Raw genomic sequence first — 18,264 nt, 5'->3', positions numbered from 1 at the left:
TGTGATGAAGATGTGGGTCTCCTCTTGACCGAGAAGATCAGGCTTAGGCACACAAGGAATCCACTTCCAATATGCTTCTGTGAGATAATAGACTCTATATTGGTCTCTGCCACCAGTGCCTGGCACCGAGCTCCTGAAACCCATGTAATTTCCTAGGTGATAGGTGTGTCTTTTTGTTCTTGTGAGGTGAGTCTGGGTGGGCTTCTGCATGGCTTCAGGATGAGGGTTGGTCAGCAGAAGATCAAACCATGATGGAGGCTTGAAAGTTTCAGCCCCCGCCCCATTCTCTTGAGAAGGAAGGACTAAAAATGGAGATGATGGTTGATCATGCCCAAATGAGGAAGTCCCCCCTGAAAAAATCCCCAAGTAAGAATTCAGAGAGCTTCCAGGTGGATGAATACCCCAACTCCATGGGGATAGAAACTCCTGAGCTTGAACCTCTCTCAGACATCACACTGTGTAACTCTTCATCTGGCTGTTCATTTGTATCTTTTGTCATATCCTTTAATAAGCTGGTAAATAGAAGTATTTCCTTGAATTCTGTGTGCACCTTTAGCAAATTAATGGAAAAGGGTGTCTTGGGCGTCACTTCATGAGTATAAATGATTAATTCTCTAAACTCCTTGGTACATATGAATGCTTGGATATTCAAATTTGTAGTTACTGGATAATTTCATATACACAGACATAGATTATGGAAAGAGTATTTTAATTGATAAAAAGATAGTCTTGGTTTTACCAAAAGGGGTCTTGTATATGTTGCTCTTATTACTTCATGCTGGAATATTTACTTCTAATTTATGCCAATTTTTGATCATGGAATAATTCTTAGTAGTCACCAAAATCATGTTTAAGTGTTTAATTTAGTATCAAAAATATTCTCATTTTCACTATGCTGTTTTGCTGATGATATTTTTCTGAGTTATGTGTCTGTGTTTATGAGGGAAATGTGACTTTTCCTGCAATGAAAGGTTCCTGGCCCTGTTACCAGATATGCCATGACCTCCTCCACAGTCTTCCAGTTTGCCCCTTTCTTTGGTCTCAGCATCCTCTGCTATGAAACCCAATGCTGATGTCTGGATTGCAACACATTTACTTCTAGCAAGGGGGAAGGAATTCAAGAGGATGAGGGTCCTCTAGCACTGCTACCAATGAAGAAATGAAAGTTCCTGGGGAAATGGCAATGGACGCAAAAGCCATTAAAGAAAGTTTCTTTCATGAGGGCAAGGTTGTTTTCACATTCAAAAAAATCAATGTTTATTACATATCATGTTAACAAACTAAAGAAGAAAAATCAAATGATCACCTCAGTATATGCAGAAAATTTGATGTAATTCAGTATTGAAACTTCTTATCTTTATGTTGCATTCTATTCTTGAGCATTTGAATTTGGTTTCTTCTATTTAACGAACTCTAAAACCTAATCCTGTTCAGCATTTGTTCTAGGTTTCCATGTCCATTTTTATGAAGCCCTTAGGACATGTATTTTAAAATATAAATCAATAAGAAAAGTCTTACAGGAGTTCCTGTTGTGGCTCAGCACGTTCCAAACCAGACTAGTATCCATGAGGATGAAGGTTCAGTCCCTGGCCTTGCTTAGTGGATTAAGGATCTGGAGATGCTGTGAGCTGTGGTGTAAGTCGCAGATGTGCCTTGGGTCCCAAATTGCCATGGCTGTGGTATAGGCTGGCAGCTGCAGCTCTCATTAGACCCCTAGCCTGGGAATCTCCATATGCTGCAGGTGTGGCCCTGAAAAGAAAAAAGGTGGGGGGGAGAAAACTCTTCCAGAATACCTAATCCCAATAGAATTGTGTGTATCATAAAGAGGAGCCCTGGTATTAAAGACCCCTAAAAAGGTAGCCATATTACATTGGGTTATTTACCCGACATATATGAGGATTTCTATCTCTGTAATAATAACAGACAAAATATATAGGAATTGCCTGATGCTCAATTTTAAGGTGAATTTCAGAAAAACTCCCTTTCTCTCCTACTGAATCATTACTTATTTCAGTAGAATCTAGAGAAGTGATCAGAAGGCCATTAATGTACCACACATTTTATCTCCCTTTCCAGTTCTGGTGAGTTTGGTGTATCATTTAATGTTGTGATGACATTCAGTTGAGAAACTTAAGTTTCTTGTTTTTTGACAAGTAGGTTGAGTCGTAAAACTATAAGGTTTTTTTAATTTTATTAATTCAAGTGGTCAACAGATTATCTGATTCATTCAGATAATACACTGCATAGCTGTGGATCTCTTTCTATTTTTTTATTACTCAAATAAATTTATCATATCTGTAGTTGTATAATGATCACAACAGTCCAATTTCACAAGATTTCTATCCCAAAACCCAAGCACATCCCCCCACCCCCAAACTGTCTCCTCCAGAGACCATAAGTTTTTCAGTGTCTGTGAGTCAGCATCTGTTCTACAAAGAAGTTCAGTCTGTCCTTTTTTCAGATTCCACATGTCAGTGAAAGCATTTGATGTTGGTGTCTCATTGTATGGCTGACTTCACTTAGCATGATAGTTTCTAGGTCCATCCATGTTGCTAAAAATGCTGGTATTTCATTCCTTTTAATGGCTGAGTAATATTCCATTGTGTATATGTACAACATCTTCAGGATCCACTCCTCTGTCGATGGACATTTAGGTTGTTTCCATGTCTTAGCTATTGCAAACAGTACTGCAATGAACATCAGAGTACATGTGTCTTTTCAAGTCATGGTTTTCCCTGGATAGATGCCCAGGAGTGGGATTGCTGGATCAAATGGTAGTTCTATGTTTAGTTTTCTGAGGAATCTCCATAGTGTTTTCCACAGTGGTTGCACCACTTTACAATCCCACCAACAGTGTACTAGGGTTCCTTTTTCTCCACACCCTCTCCAGCACTTAATGTTTGTAGACTTTTTGATGATGGTCATTCTGGCTGTTGTAAAGTGGTACCTCATAGTGGTTTTGATTTGCATCTCTCTAAGAATGAGTGATGCTGAACATCTTTTCATGTGTTTTTTGGCCATCTCTATGTCTTCTTTGGAGAATTGTCTGTTTAGATCTTCGGCCCATTTGTTGATGGGGTTGTTTGTTTTTTTTGTTGTTGTTTTTTGTTTTTTTGTTTTTTTGGTATGGAGCTGCAGAAGGTGTTTATAAATTTTGGAGATTAATCCCTTGTCTATCGATTCACTTGCAAAGATTTTCTCCCATTCTGTGGGCTGTCTTTTTGTTTTGTTTAAAGTTTCCTTTGCAGAAACTGTAGTTTGCTTAGGTCTCATTTGGTTATTTTTGTTTTTATTGTCATTACTCTTAAGAGGTGGATCTGAGAAGATGTTGCTGTCATTTATGCCAGAGAGGGTTTGGCCTATGTTTTCCTCTAAGAGTTTGATAGTGTCTGGTCTTATATCTAGGTCTTAAATCCATTTGGAGTTGATTTTTGTGTATGGTGTTAGGGAGTGTTCTAATTTCATTCTTTTCCATGTGGCTGTCCAGTTTTCCCAGCACCACTTATTGAACAAGCTGTCCTTTCTCCATTGTATATTCTTGCCTCCTTTGTCATAGGTGAGTTGGCTGTAGGTGTGTGGGTTGAATTCTGGGCTTTCTATCCTGTTCCACTGATCTCTATCTCTGTCTTTGTGCCAGTACCATGCTGTTTTGATGACTGTTGCTTTGTAGTATAGTCTGAAGTCTGGGAGGCTGATTCCTCCAGCTCCATTTTTCTTTTTTCAGGATGTCTTTGGCTATTCTGGGGTGTTTTGTGCTTCCAAACAGACTTTAAAATATTTTGTTCGAATTCTGTGAAAAATATCCTTGGTAATTTGATAGGGATTGCATTGAATCTGTATAATGCCTTGGGTAGTATAGTCATTTTGATAATATTAACTCTTCCAATCTATGAGCATGGTATATCTTTCCATCTATTTGTGTCATCTTTGATTTCTTTCATCAGTGTCTTATAGTTTTCAGAGTACAGGTCTTTCATCTCTTTAGGTATGTTTACTCCTAGGCATTTTATTCTTTTGGATGTGATGGTAAACGGGATGGCTCCCCTAATTTCTCTTTCTGATCTTTCATTGTTAGTGTATGGAAATGCTGTCAATTTCTGTGTATTAATTTTGTATCCTGTGACTTTGCCAAATTCATCGATGAACTCTAACAGTTTTCTGGTAGAGACTTTAGGATTCTCTAGGTATAGTATCATGTCATCTGCAAATAGTGATAGTTTTACTTCTTCCTTTCCAATTTGGATTCCTTTTATCTCTTTTACTTCTCTGATTGCCATGGCTAGGACTTCCAAAACTCTGTTGAAGAGTAGTGGTGAGAGTGGACATCCTTGTCTTGTTCCTGATCTCAGTGGGGAATTCTTTGAACTTTTCACCATTGAGAATGATGTTCACTTTGGGTTTGTCATATATGGTCTTTATTATGTTGAGGTAGGTTCCCTCTGTGCCCACTTTCTGAAGGGTTTTTATCAGAAATGGGTGTTGGATTTTGTCAAAGGCTATTTCTGCATCTATTGAGAGGATCATATGGTTTTTATTCTTCAGCTTGTTAATGTGGTATATCACACTGTTTGATTTGTGGATATTGAAGAACCCTTGCATCCCTGGGATAAATCCTACTTGATCATGATGCACAATCCTTTTAATGTATTGTTGGGCTCGGTTTGCTAGTATTTTGTTGAGGATTTTTGCATCTGTGTTCATCAGTGAAATTGGTGTGTAGTTTTCTCTTTTTTTGTGGTATTTGTCTGGTTTTGGTATCAGAGTGATGGTGGCTTCATAGAATGAGTTTGGGAGTATCCCTTCCTCTGCGATTTTTTGAAATAGTTTCAGAAGGACAGGTGTTATCTCTTTTCTACATGTGAAGCCATCTGGTCCTGGACTTTCGTTTGTTGGAAGTTTTTAAATCACAGTTTCCATTTCAGTTCTTGTGATTGGTCCATTCATCTTTTCTATTTCATCTTCGTTTAGTCTTGGAAGATTGTACTTTTCTAAGAATTTGTCCATTTCTTCAATGTTTTCCATTTTATTGGCGTATAGTTGCATATAGTAGTCTCTTATGATCCTTTGTAATTCTGTGATGTTCATTGTTACTTCTCCTTTTTCATTTCTAATTTTATTGATTTGAGTCCTCTCTCTTTTTTGCTTGGTAAGTCTGTCTAGGGGTTTATCAATTTCGTTGATCTTTTCAAAGAACCAGCTTTTCGTTTCATTGATCTTTTCTATGGTTTTCTTCATTTCTATTTCATTGATTTCTGCTCTGATCTTTATGATTTTTTTTGCTTCTACTGACTTTAGGTCTTCTCTGTTCTTCTCTCTCAAGCTGCTTTAGATGTAAAGTTAGCTTGTTTATTTGAGCTTTTTCTTGTTTCCTGAGGTGCGGTTGTATTGCTATAAACGTTCCTCTTAGAACGGCTTTTGCTGCATCCCATAAGTTTGGAAGTGTCATATCTTCGTTGTCACTTGCTGCTAGGTATTTTTTAATTTCCTCTTTGATTTCTTCATTGATCCATTGGTTGTTTAGTAGCATGTTGTTTCATCTCCATGTGTTTGTGTTTTTTGCAGTTTTTTTCTTATTGTTGATTTCCAGCCGAATAGTGTTGTGGTGGGAAAAGAAGCTTGATATGATTTCAATTTTCTTAAAGTTACCAACGTTGGATTTGTAGCCCAGGATGTGATCAATCTTAGAGACTGTTCCTTGTGAGAAAAATGTGTATTCTGTTGTTTTTGGATGGAATGTCCTATAAATACCCATTAAGTCCATCTGGTCTAATGCTTCATTCAGGGCCTGTGTTTCCTTATTGATTTTCTGTCTGGATGATCTGTTCATTGCTGTAAGTGGGGTGTTTACATCCCCCACTGTTAATTGTGTTATTGTCGATTGGTCATTTTAAGGTTTTTAGCAGTTGCCTTATATATTGTGGTGAACCTATGTTGGGTGAGTAGATATTTAAAATTGTTATATCTTCTTCTTGGATTGATCCTTTGGTCATTATGTAATGACCTTTGTCTCTTAAAATATTCTTTTAAAGTCTATTTTGTCTGATATGAGTATTGCTCCTCCAGCTTTCTTTTGATCCCCGTTTGCATGAAATATTTCCTTCCATCCTCTCACTTTCAATTTGTATGTATCCCTAGAAGTGAAGTGGGTCTCCTGAAGATAGCATATATATGAGTCTAGTTTTTGTATCCATTCAGCCAGTCTTTGTCTTTTGGTTGCAGCGTTTAGTCCATTAACATTTAAGGTAATTATTGATATGTATGTCCCCATTGCCATTTTATTAATTGCTTTGGATTTGTTTTTGTTGCTCTTTTTTCTTTCCTCCTTCTCTTGTTCTCTCCTCTTCTGGTTTGATGACTATCTTTAGTGTTGTATTTGTGTTGATTTTTCTTTGTTTGGGTTTCAGTTGTAGATTTTTGGTTTGCAGTTATTCTGAAGTTTGAATATAAGAGTCTATATGTATATGAGATTGTTTTAAGTTGTTGTTTTCTTTTTTCTTTTTTTTTTTTTTGTCTTTTTGTCTTTTGTCTTTTGTTGTTGTTGTTTGTTGTTGTTGTTGTTGCTATCTCTTGGGCCGCTTCTGCGGCATATGGAGGTTCCCAGGCTAGGGGTTGGATCGGAGCTGTAGCCACCGGCCTACGCCAGAGCCACAGCAACGCAGGATCCGAGCCGCGTCTGCAACCTACACCACAGCTCACGGCAACGCCGGATCATTAACCCACTGAGCAAGGGCAGGGACCGAACCCGCGACCTCATGGTTCCTAGTCGGATTCGTTAACCACTGCGCCACGACGGGAACTCCAAGTTGTTGTTTTCTTAATTGTAAGTTCATCTCCAGTGTCCTGCATTTGTACCCACCTCTTCTCATGATTTCTGATTTTGGTGGTATAATTGTGCATGATTTGGTATCTTACTGTATATATACCTTTACTGGTGAGCCTTATCATTTGTGTAATTTTTGTTTCCTGTTGCTGTCTTTTCTTTTCTGCCTAGAGAAGTTCCTTTAGTATTTGTTGTAAGGCTGGTTTAGTGTTGCTGAATTCTCTCAGCTTTTGCTTAGCTGTGAAGGTTTTTATTTCTCCTTCAAATCTGAATGAGAGCCTTGCTGGTAAAGTCATCTTGGTTGGAGGTTTTTTCCTTTCATCACGTGAAGTATATCATGCCACTCCCTTCTGGCCTGCACAGGTTCTCCTGAAAAATCTGCCAATAACCTTATTGGGGTTCCCTTGTACATTATTTGTTTCTTTTCCCTAGCTGCTTTCAAGATTTTTCTCTTTGTCTTTATAATTTTTGTCAGTTTGATGAATATGTGTCTCAGGGTGTTCCTCCTTGGGTTTATTTTATATGGTACTCGGTGTGCTTCCTGGATTTGAGTGAGTTGTTCCTTTCCCATGTGAGGGAAGTTTTCGACTGTTATCTCTTGGAATATTTTTTCTCTCCCCTTCTGTCTCTTTTCTTCTTCTGGCACCCCTGTAATACAGATATTGGTGTGTTTAATGTTGTCCAGAGTTCTCTGAGACTCTCTTCATTTGTTTTCAATCCTTTTTTTCTTTTCTGCTCCACATCAATAATTTCCACTAATCTGTCCTCCACCTCGCTTATTCATTTTTCTGACTCCTGTATTCTGCTCTTAGCTGCTTCTAGTGAATTTTTTATTTCAGTTATTGTATTTTGCATCTCTTCTTGTTTAATTTTTATATATTGTATCTCTGCTCAGTGTTTCCTGTAAGTTATCCATCTTTGCCTCCAATTTATTTCCATTGTCTTGCATCATCTTCAGCATCAACAATCTAAAGTCTTTTTCCTGGAGGCTGAGACTCTCCTCATCACTAGCTGATTTTCTGGGTTTTTCCTTTCTCCCTCATCTGAGTTATAGTTCTCTGTCTTTTCATTTTTATAGGTTTTTGGTGTGGTGACCATTTGACAGATAATAGAGTTGTAGCCTCTCTTATTTCTGGTGGCTGCCTCCCTTGTGGCTGAAGTCGGTATGGGAGGCTTCCTGATGGGAGGGGCTGATGCCAGCCCACTGGTAGGTGGAGCTGATTCTAATCCCTCTGCTGGATGGGGCTTAGTCTCTGGATGGGATTAGAGGCAGCTGTGTGCTTGAGGGTTCTCTAGGTAGCCGGTTTACTGAGAGGCGGGTCTGTGATCCCACCTGGATCGTTGTTTGCCCTGGGGCTTCTCAGAAGCTGACTGATGGGTGGGGTCAGGTTTTCCCAAAATGGCCAGGCTCCAGAGAAAGGCAGGCTGCTGAATATTCCTGAGAGCTTTGCTCTCAATATCCTTCCCACACAACAAGCCACATTCACCCCTGTTATCCCAGGATGTCCTCCAAGAACTGCAGTCAGGTTTGACCCAGATTCCTATGGAGACTTTGCTTTGCCCTAGGACCCAGTGCACGTGAAAATCTGTGCACCTTTTAAGAATGGGGTCTCCATTTCCCCCAGTCCCATGGAGCTCCTGCGCACAAGCCCCACTGGCCTTCAATGCCAGATGCTCTGGGGGCTCTTTCTCCCAGTGCCAGATCCCCACATGAGAGTTTGATGTGGGGCTCAGAACTCTCAGTCCTGTAGGTGAGTCTCTGTGAACCAGTTAGTTTCCAGTCTGTGGGGCTTCCCATCCGGGAGGTATGGGGTTGTTTATATCACAAAATCGCCTCTCCTACCTCTTGATGGGGCCTCCTCTTTGTCTTCTGGAGTAGGATACATTTTTAAGGTTTCTGGTCCATTGGAGTGAAGATTGCTCATCCTTTAGTTGTGAATTTTGTTGTTTTTAGGAGAGAAATTGAGCTCCAGTCCTTCTATTCTGCCGTATTAATCCCCTTCTCCATACTGGACTTTTACTTCATTTTTTTTTTTTTCCTTTTTAGGGCCACACCAGAGCAGGTGGGTGCAGCATGGCGAGGTCCCAGCTCTGCCACCCTGGGAGGCAGAGGTAGCACCAGCAGAAAACCAGCCCACGACCCTCCCCCTAAGAGACCTTAATACACATCCTGGCTGCGGCTGGGAACCGGCTTCAGGCTTTTCTGTTTCCCAAAGTGCAAAAATGAATTTATTTTTAAATTAAAAAAATTAAAGTATTGGGAGTTCCCTTCATGGTTCATTCGTTAATGAACCCAAGTAGGATCCATGAGGATGGGGGTTCAATCCCTCTCCTCACTCAGTTGGTTGGGGATCCTGTATTGCTGTGGCTGTGGTGTAGGCTGGCAGTTGTAGCTCCTCTTCAACCCCTAGCCTGGGAACCTCCCTATGCTGCAGGTGTGGCCCTAAAAGAGAAGAAAAAAAAAAAAATAAAGTATAGATGATTTACAAGTTTCCTTAAAATTTTTGATGTCCCTTTTCGTATTTCTCTTCCAGCTATTTGCCCAAAATAAATGATATCATACAGTTATGCCAAAACTTGCACACAAATGTTCACAACAGCATTATTGCTAATAGCCAAACACTGAAAACTGCCCGATGGCCATCAACAGTTGCATGCTCAACAAAATATGGTATATCTATATAATGGAACATATACCAAGGAACATACCAAGGAATGGCATTCAAACACACCAAGGAATGGAATACTTCTCTCAGGGTTTCTCAACCTCAGCACTATTGGTACTTTGCGTCAGATAATTCTGTGTTGTGGGGGCTGTTACATGCATTGCAGAGCATCTATCAGCATGCCTGGCTTCCGCTCACTAGATTCCAGCACCGACTCTCTGCTCCTGAACACAAGCATGGCTATCACTGCCAAATGTATCCATGGGGGCGAAAATCACCCAGATTTGGTAATCACTGATATGAAATTTGTCCCAGTAGCCTTGTTTACATATGTAGATAGATAGATAGATAGATAGATAGATAGATGATAGATAGATAGATAGACAGATAGATAGATAGATAGATAAAACCAAGATTCTTTGATCGAGTGGATTAAAAAATACATGTTCGTGCATTCAGAATTGAGTGAACTCAGAGACATGACCTTGTGAATGCAGTTTTCTTTCCTTCCTTCCAGAGAGAGATTTAAGGGACACTGTTAACTGTTGATTCCAGTTTGGACATGACCCTTCTACTAGGGCTGTTAAAGGGGCTCCTATAAATTTCCTTCTCGCTTGGCTTTCTCCTTATTATTTACAGATGTAGATCTTGTTCAAGGATGCCACCAGCTCCTGCCTGGGGTCCCCAGGACCAGTCCTCATCAGTCTTAGAGGGGGTGGTAGGGTGAGGACCCAAGCTGGCAGTGGAAACATGTTCTCTTTCTCACTGATACTGTCACAGCTGATGACAGACTTTCTACTTGGGGTGTGTGTGGGGGGGGTGGGTATCAGGAAGCCCAAAACACTAACAAGCCCCGGATTCTCCTATGGTTTTCCCATTGTAGCTTTAGTCCACACGGCACGTCTGCTGTACCCACGCCACAGGTACCACATTTATCCTACTTTGACTCTTGGTTTTAGGACAAAGCTCTGGCAGATGGACAAGCTAACGGTCAAAAATGATTTTAAATATTTTGACCTCAGATTAATTTTTCAAAGGATTCAGGTTTCAAAATTAAACCATTGCTTACTTCAAAAATATAGTAATCTCTATATTATTTTAAAAGATTTTTTGTTTTATTTTTTAAATTTTATTTTTTTAATTGAGGTATAGCCAATGAAAACCTTTTTAAAAACATGCTGTCTTTAATTGTTTTGGAATGTCCTTGATCAGCTTCCAAAAGATTTGATTTTATCACTTTGCTTAAGGGAAGGTATTGTTTATATATTTCTAGAACCCATGTGTGTCTTTGCACTAGGCCTGTGAGTATTTGAGGTATAGTTTGAAGCAATTTAATCTTTTTAGAATTTTGGCATAACTCTAAGCATATCCATACAGTGTTTTATGTTTGTATATTCATTAGTTGCACAGTAATGTTGCTTAGGCTTGCAATACCTGAACTTATTACAAGCTGCCCGTAGAAATCAATATTGTTTCCTATGAATGTGATTAAATCACAACAAGACCTGGGGCAGAATGCGATCTAGCATTTCTCTGTATACTTGATTTCAAAACTCCATTCAAGACACACAGCTTTTTAAATTGATCCTGTTGCCCTTTGTGAAGGACACTACATAAATATATAAAGGGCACTCAAAATAGGGTCCATAGACTGGGAAGGCCAGTGAGAAGATCTCCTGGGTATTACAATCTCTAAATACAGAGAAAAATGCCTTTTTAAAATAAGGAGAAAAGTAATGAAACATGGCAAGAGATAAGGAACTGTTCTGGAATTAGCCACTGCCACCTCTGAAAGAAAAAGTGAGTGGTCTTGTTATTGAAGTAATTATAAGACCTTTTAAATTCTCATTATCTCAAGTTTTCTTGATCTGGAAGATTTATGTATATTTAATAACTTACATAGCCTGAACTGTGGCTTTCAGTCATATTTTAAAATTATTATTATTATTATTATTATTATTATTGCTTTTTAGGGCCACACCTGCAACATATGGAAGTTCCCAGGCTAGGGGTCACATGGGAGCTGTAGCTGTTAGCTTACATCACAACTCATGGCAACCCCGGATCCTCAACCCACTGAGTGAGGCCAGAAACTGAACTGGAGTCCTCACAGATGCTAGTCAGGTTCATTAACCACTGAGCCACAACAGAAACTCTGATTTAAATATCCTTAAATCTACTCTTCAACCCCATTATCACTCTTTAATCTGAACTATGTGTCTATGTACACTGTGCAGAGACAGACCTGCCCTCTAGGTTCCCAGAACTATATAAAATAACAGTGTGACAACCTAAATTCTCCTAAAGGTTCACAGAAGATTGAGATGTGAATTTTAGGATCCCATTTCTACCACAGTTATAAATGCCTGTCAAAATATTTTCTATATGTTCCCCATATAACACTAAATTTTGGTTAAAACTGAGTTTCCTCTATTATCAGTCACTTTTGTGAAAAAAAATGAAGGTTTGAAATATACGAGAGGGCTCTCCCTATTCAAGAAAAATATATCTTCCAGATCTGCCTACTTAGAAAAGTATGTGAATGGGATACAGGATAGAGAGACTTGTTGGTAGGTGAAAAAAGAAATATATATATACATAACTTACTCTTTGAAGATGGGGAAATGATTGTGAGAGTAACTTACGGGCAGAATGATTCATGTGTTATGTTCACCAAAATTTCGGAAACAGATCTGATTGAAATAAAGACTTCATTTGGGATTTATTAGAACTGCTGCCTGGGAGACAGATTCAGGGGGCACTTGAATTGTGTTCCATGGACTGAAAAATAGGGGAAGGTTATGAAGGCATAAATGGCAAGGCCGCAGTTAGTTGCATGAATTGTTTGTCAAGAATTATAATTGGAGCTGGAAAGAAGTCAAGGTGCTTGTCAAGCACCAATTGGTTGGGATCTGAAATGGTTGCATTGTTATAAGGGGGACTAACCTTGAGATACAAGGTTGCAGCTAGCAAATGTTTTAAAAACAGCTGGTGTTGTGGGGTAGCTCACAGAAAGTTCAAGTTCTCAGTGTAGGGGTATGAGGAAGGTGTCTGTTCTTGGAGGGCTTCAATCTTCTTAATAAGTAGGGAGCAAGGTTGTTGATGGCGAAGAAGGTACTGGGGGCTGAGAAAGGAGGAGAAGATAAGCAATATTTGTGTAGGAAAGTGGAGACCGAACAGACTAGAGATGCCAGTGAAATAAAGATGGAGCATCAGGTGTCGTTGGTGTGAGGACTCTGGTGTCAAATGCAGAGAAGCAAGATGAGAGCTGAGGGGTTGAAGGAAGGGATTCAGTGAGCTGGCAGGGTTTGGCATCGGCTTCCTCCAGAGAACCCAATGGGAGAGGGCAACATGGGGTGGGGGCGGGCAGTGGATAGTTCATCCAGTCAATGGAGTTGAGGTCCTGGTGGGGTAAAGAGCCTTGTGGAAGATGGAGGATTAGGGAGAATGACTTGGAAAAACAGAAAGTACTGGTCAGAGAATGGGAGGCAGGACTCCATAGTTGGATTTGTTTCCAGTTTGTTTTTTTTTTCTCTGTGTTGTTGTTGGATTCCATTCACTCCATCAAGACCAGTGTTTTGGGGGAGTTCCCACTGTGGCTTAGTAGGTTGCGAGGGGCAACATAGGATTTTTAATCAATTGTACCACAAGGGAACTCCAAAACATAAAAACTTTTCATCTTACAATCAATAGGATTGATTGCCTGTAATCCTAACAACAGTATGAAATGGCTTTGCTCTCCAAGTATGATGGGTCTTGAAATGGAAGTGATAAAGTTTGTTTCAAGGAGAAAGGATGAAGAAATCGAAGTATGAAGGGTAAGTGGATAGAGACTGCCCCACAGCACCCTCTGGTGGTTGGATTTTGTGGCTAAGGCTTAAATTTCAGTTTAGAAGTGTAGGAAGGCTGCCATGGCTAATAGGGCTAAACAGAGGCTTACAATTATGTTTGACTTTGCCAGATCCTTGGGATGATCCCTCCTAAGTTTGCTATTCATTCACTAGCCTGGCCAGCAGTTGTTTGGTATATTTCTTTTCTCCACTTTATGGTTCTTATTATACCCAGCAAAATAGTACCAAATGGAGAAATCAGAGGGATTTAGCATTTGTTTACAAGATGAGGCCAAAGATATTTCTCTTTGTACTCTTGATTTAAAGTTTTAGGAAACACCTAGTATCCAAAAAAAAAAAAAAAAAAAATCGCTAATACTGTCAGAAAAGCAAGTTCCAGATTATCCTGGTATTATTCTTTTCAGTTTCCTATTCTCATCAGAAAATCATGAATGAACTGGGCATCCTAGTTAATTATCCCCAAGGCCTCGCAATGATGATTTCCTAGGCAGCTTAGACTGTTGTTAAGTAACTGTTTCATCTGAAATACTGAGTGAAGATGTGAATAAAATTTTCCCTCCACTTACCTCTATCAGCAATGCCAGTTTCAGCCATCCTTTCTGATTGTATATAAATTTGGAAATGGATTTTTCCCATTTACTTTGGCACATCTATTTATCTAGTTAAAGGCTTTGCAGGACACAATTCTTCTGCTATTCTTTATAATTTAGGTTACTAGGTATATATCTTTCTGCCAAGGAAAAAGGAAAGTTAACTGTGACCTTGAGAACATGCTCTCTCATTCTCATTTATAAAATGGAGATAAAAATTCCTAGTTTGCAGAATTGGAGATAAAAGAAGGTAAAGCATATCACACATAGAGTGATTTCGATAAATGGCAATACATTTCACATTCACCGTGATCCTTAGCTGGTAAATCTTTAGATCTGAAATATCTTAGATATGTTTTTCTCTCAACCAGAAAACCAGATTTTTTTTTTTTTTTTTGCTTTTTAGGGCCCCACCCACAACATATGGAAGTTCCCAGGCTAGGGGTCTAATCAGAGCTGCAGCTACCGGCCTACTCCACAGCCACTCCAGATCCAGGCCACATCTGTGACTTACATCACAGCTCACGGCAATGCCAGATCCCTAACTCATTGAGCAAGGCCAGGGATCAAACCCGCAACCTCATGGTTCCTAGTTGGATTTGTTTATGCTGTGCCATGATGGGAACTCCACTATCAATCATTCTTAAGTTTACTTTTTTAATGTTATTTCAAATGATACAGCATTTCTTCATATTTTTAGCACAAAACAAATCTATATTTTAACTGATATTTTAAAATCATTTTCTCACAAAATGCTAAATATATTTAAAACATTAGCATTAAATATCTTCCCTTTAAATAGGGAGCAAAAAGTGTTGCCAAAATATTTGAGTCATTTTTCCATCTATTTATTTATTTGCTTTTTAGGGCTACACCTGCAGCACATGGAGGTTCCCAGGCTAGGTGTCCAATCAGAGCTGTAGCTGCTGGCCTACACCACAGCCACAGCAATGCCGGATCTGAGCGTGTCTGTGATCTACACTACAGCTCATGGCAACGCTGGGCCCTTAACCCACTAAGAAAGGCCAGGGATTGAACTCGAAACCTCATGGTTCCTAGTCGGATTCGTTTCCACTGCGCCACAACGGGAACCCTGCCATCTATTTTATACCATCCAAGTATTAATAATATTTTGCTTAATTTTATCAACATACCTACGGTTGACACTTCTGGAATTTTCATTCCTTTTATTTCAGCTTTATTGAGGTATAACTAACAAATAAAATTGTAACACATTTAACATATATCACCCGATGATTTGATAAACATTGTGAAAGGATTCCTACTATCCAGTTAATTAACACATCCATCAGCTCGCGTATTTACCTTTTTTTGTCTCTTTTTTTTTTTGTTTGTTTTTGGTAAGAACACTTAAGTTCTACTCCCTTAGCAAATTTCAATTCATATATTACAGTTATCAACTATAGTCATCATGGTATAATTAGATCTACAGATTTTATTCATCTTGTAACTGAAAATGTGTACACTTGGACAAGTCTCTTCCTCGTTCCCCCATTCCCCAGCTCCTGGAAACCACCATCTATTCTGTTTCTTTGAGTTTGTTTGTTTGTTTGTTTTGTTTTGTTTTGTTTTTTTGTCTTTTTGCTATTTCTTTGGGCCGCTCCCGCGGCATATGGAGGTTCCCAGGCTAGGGGTCGAATCGGAGCTGTAGCCCCCAGCCTACACCAGAGCCACAGCAACGCGGGATCCGAGCCGAGTCTGCAACCTACACCACAGCTCATGGCAACGCTGGATCGTTAACCCACTGAACAAGGGCAGGGACCAAACCCGCAACCTCATGGTTCCTAGTCGGATTCGTTAACCACTGCGCCACGACAGGAACTCCTGTTTGTTTTTTAAATCCACATAATTGTGACACCATACAGTAGATGTCTTTGATTTATTTTACTTAGCATAATACCTTCCAATTTCATTTTTGTTGTTGCAAATGGAAGGATTTCCTTCTTTTCTCAGGCTGAATAGAGTCCACTGTGTATGTGTGCATAGCACACATTTTCTTTATCTGTTCATCATCACTTAAGTTGTTTCCTTGTCTTGGTGATTGTGAATGATACTGCAGTGAATATGAACACATGTCTGGAGTGGGATTGCTGGATCGTATGGCAGTTCCAAATAAAAATACTTTAAAGTAGCCCACATTTTGCATGATATATTTTAAAAACTTTGTCTTTTCTGAGAATGACGGCCACATTTTGAAACCTATGCATGTGGCTCTTCTGAAGAATTTTAAAGTGTTTAACGTTTTAAGTTTTATTGTCACTCAAGAAGGTTTTAAATAGCTTGAAAAAGTAAACAGGTCATTGATTCATAGGAAATTCAAAATCTATTATAATTAGAGACAATTCTAAAAGCTGAAAAAGAAACTAGTTTACATTAGTACTTCAGTGAATCGTGAAAGAAAAAAATCTCGTTCGATGTCAAATTGTCGGCAATTACCTACCAACAAATGACAATTAAATTGAACTGTTTCCCATGCAGCTTGGATTGCTAAAGGCAGATAGAAGCAGTACTCACCACAGGTCCTGCAAAATGTGGTTCTACACGGTTCACATAATGACAATATCAGTCATGATATAGGTCAGTCATGGGTTTAGATGCCTGATAAGGTTGAAGAAAAGTCATGATCTAGCTGACCTAGAGGATATAAATGTAATGTGAAGCAAAGGATATTAACTCCTTTATAACTATTTTCAGGAAGGTAACTTAATAAGAAAATAGATAATTCAGAAAAATAATGCAGCTTTGTTTTCCTCTATGACTTTACAATCTAGCTACACATAGATACATACACTCCAGACATATACATATGTCTCATGATTAAAACATTTTTAAATGATTTTTATTTTTTCCATTATAGCTGGTTTACAGTCTTCTGTTAATTATCTACTGTACAGCAAGGTGACCCAGTCACACATACATGTATACATTTTTTTTCCTCACATTATCATGCTCCATCATAAGTGACTAGATAGAGTTCCCAGTGCTATACAGCAGAGTCTCATTGCTCATCCATTCCAAAGGCAATAGCTTGCATCTATTAACCCCAAATTCCGAGTCCATCCCACTCCCGCCTCCTCCCCCTTGGCAACCACAAGTCTGTTCTCCTTGTCCATGATTTTCTTTTCTGTGGAAAATCTCATTTGTGCCATATATTAGATTCCAGATATAAGTGATCATGATTAATAAATTTAAATGTAACATGTAAAATGGTAAATAATTGCTCCACCAAAATATTATTAGTGACTAAGAAAAGTAGCTAGCACAGATATTTAATTTAAATTCCCACCCAGAAGCCAATGGTTTTGCTAAATAATTTAATAACCTGAGGCTAATGTATTATTTGTTTTCTTAAGTCAAAATTTTAATTTTGTTGTATCTATTATAGTTAACCAACATAAATGGTGTTCTTTTTAAATTTATTTTTATTTTTATTTTTTTGCTTTTTTTAGGGCCACGCCTGTGACATATGGAAGTTCCCGGGTTAAGGGTCGAATTGAAGCTGCAGCCGATACCCTACGCCACAGCCACAGCAACTCAGGATCTGAGCAGCATCTGTGACCTACACCACAGCTCACGGCAGTGCTGGATCCTTAACCTGTTGAGCAAGGCCAGGGATTGAACCCACATCCTTGTTGATACTAGTGGGGTTTGTTATCCCTAAACCACAACAGGAATTACCTAGTTAGTTTATGTTTTTTGAAGTATTGTTGATTTACAGTGTTGTGTAAGTTTCTGGTGCGCAGCATAATGACTCAGTTATACATACATATATATATTCTTTTCTATTATGGTTTATTAAAGGATACTGAATATAGTTCCCTGTGCTATACAATAGGGCCTTGTTGTTTATACAATCTGTATCTAATAGTTTACATTTGCTAATCCCAAACTCCCAATCCAATCCTCCCCTGCCCTCCTTCATTTTATCAATCACAAGTCTGTTCTGTGTGACTGTTTCTGTTTTATAAATAAATTATGTCATATTTTAGATTCCACATATAAGCTATATCCTATGGCATCTGCTTTTCTCTTTCTGACTTACTTCATTTAGTATGATAATCTCTGGGTTCATCCATGTAGCTGCAAATGGCATCATCTCATTCCCTTTTATGTCTGAGTAGTATTCCATTGCATAAATATACCACATCTTTTGTATCCATTCATCTGTTGATGGACACTTAGGCTGCTTCCATGTCTTGGCTATGTAAACAGTGCTGCTACAAGCATAGGAGGGCATGTATCCTTTCAAATTAGAATTTTCTCCAGATAGATGCCCAGGAATGGAATTGCATGGGATTACAGGATCATGTGGTAGT

General features: G+C 38.9%; 1 long non-coding RNA gene across 4 annotated transcripts in view; it reads left to right on the top strand.

The window, feature by feature from the left end:
• Positions 1–18,264, top strand: part of LOC110259968 (uncharacterized) — a 74,435-nt gene that overhangs the window by 37,036 nt on the left and 19,135 nt on the right. Inside the window, exon 4 of one of the 4 annotated variants that reach the window (XR_014841221.1) lies at positions 13,180–13,304. The exons of the other annotated variants lie outside the window; for them this stretch is intronic. This is a non-coding gene — a long non-coding RNA (uncharacterized LOC110259968). The remainder of the gene's footprint in view (positions 1–13,179; positions 13,305–18,264) is intronic. 4 annotated transcript variants of the gene reach the window in all.

The sequence above is a fragment of the Sus scrofa genome, chromosome 3 (genome assembly GCF_054392235.1).
Source record: "Sus scrofa isolate SSC_HxYL_T2T_F1_AM1 chromosome 3, Sscrofa_HxYL_maternal_Yorkshire_Landrace_v2.0, whole genome shotgun sequence".
NCBI classification, from domain to species: domain Eukaryota; kingdom Metazoa; phylum Chordata; class Mammalia; order Artiodactyla; family Suidae; genus Sus; species Sus scrofa.
This window is presented reverse-complemented; position numbering and strand designations above follow the sequence as displayed.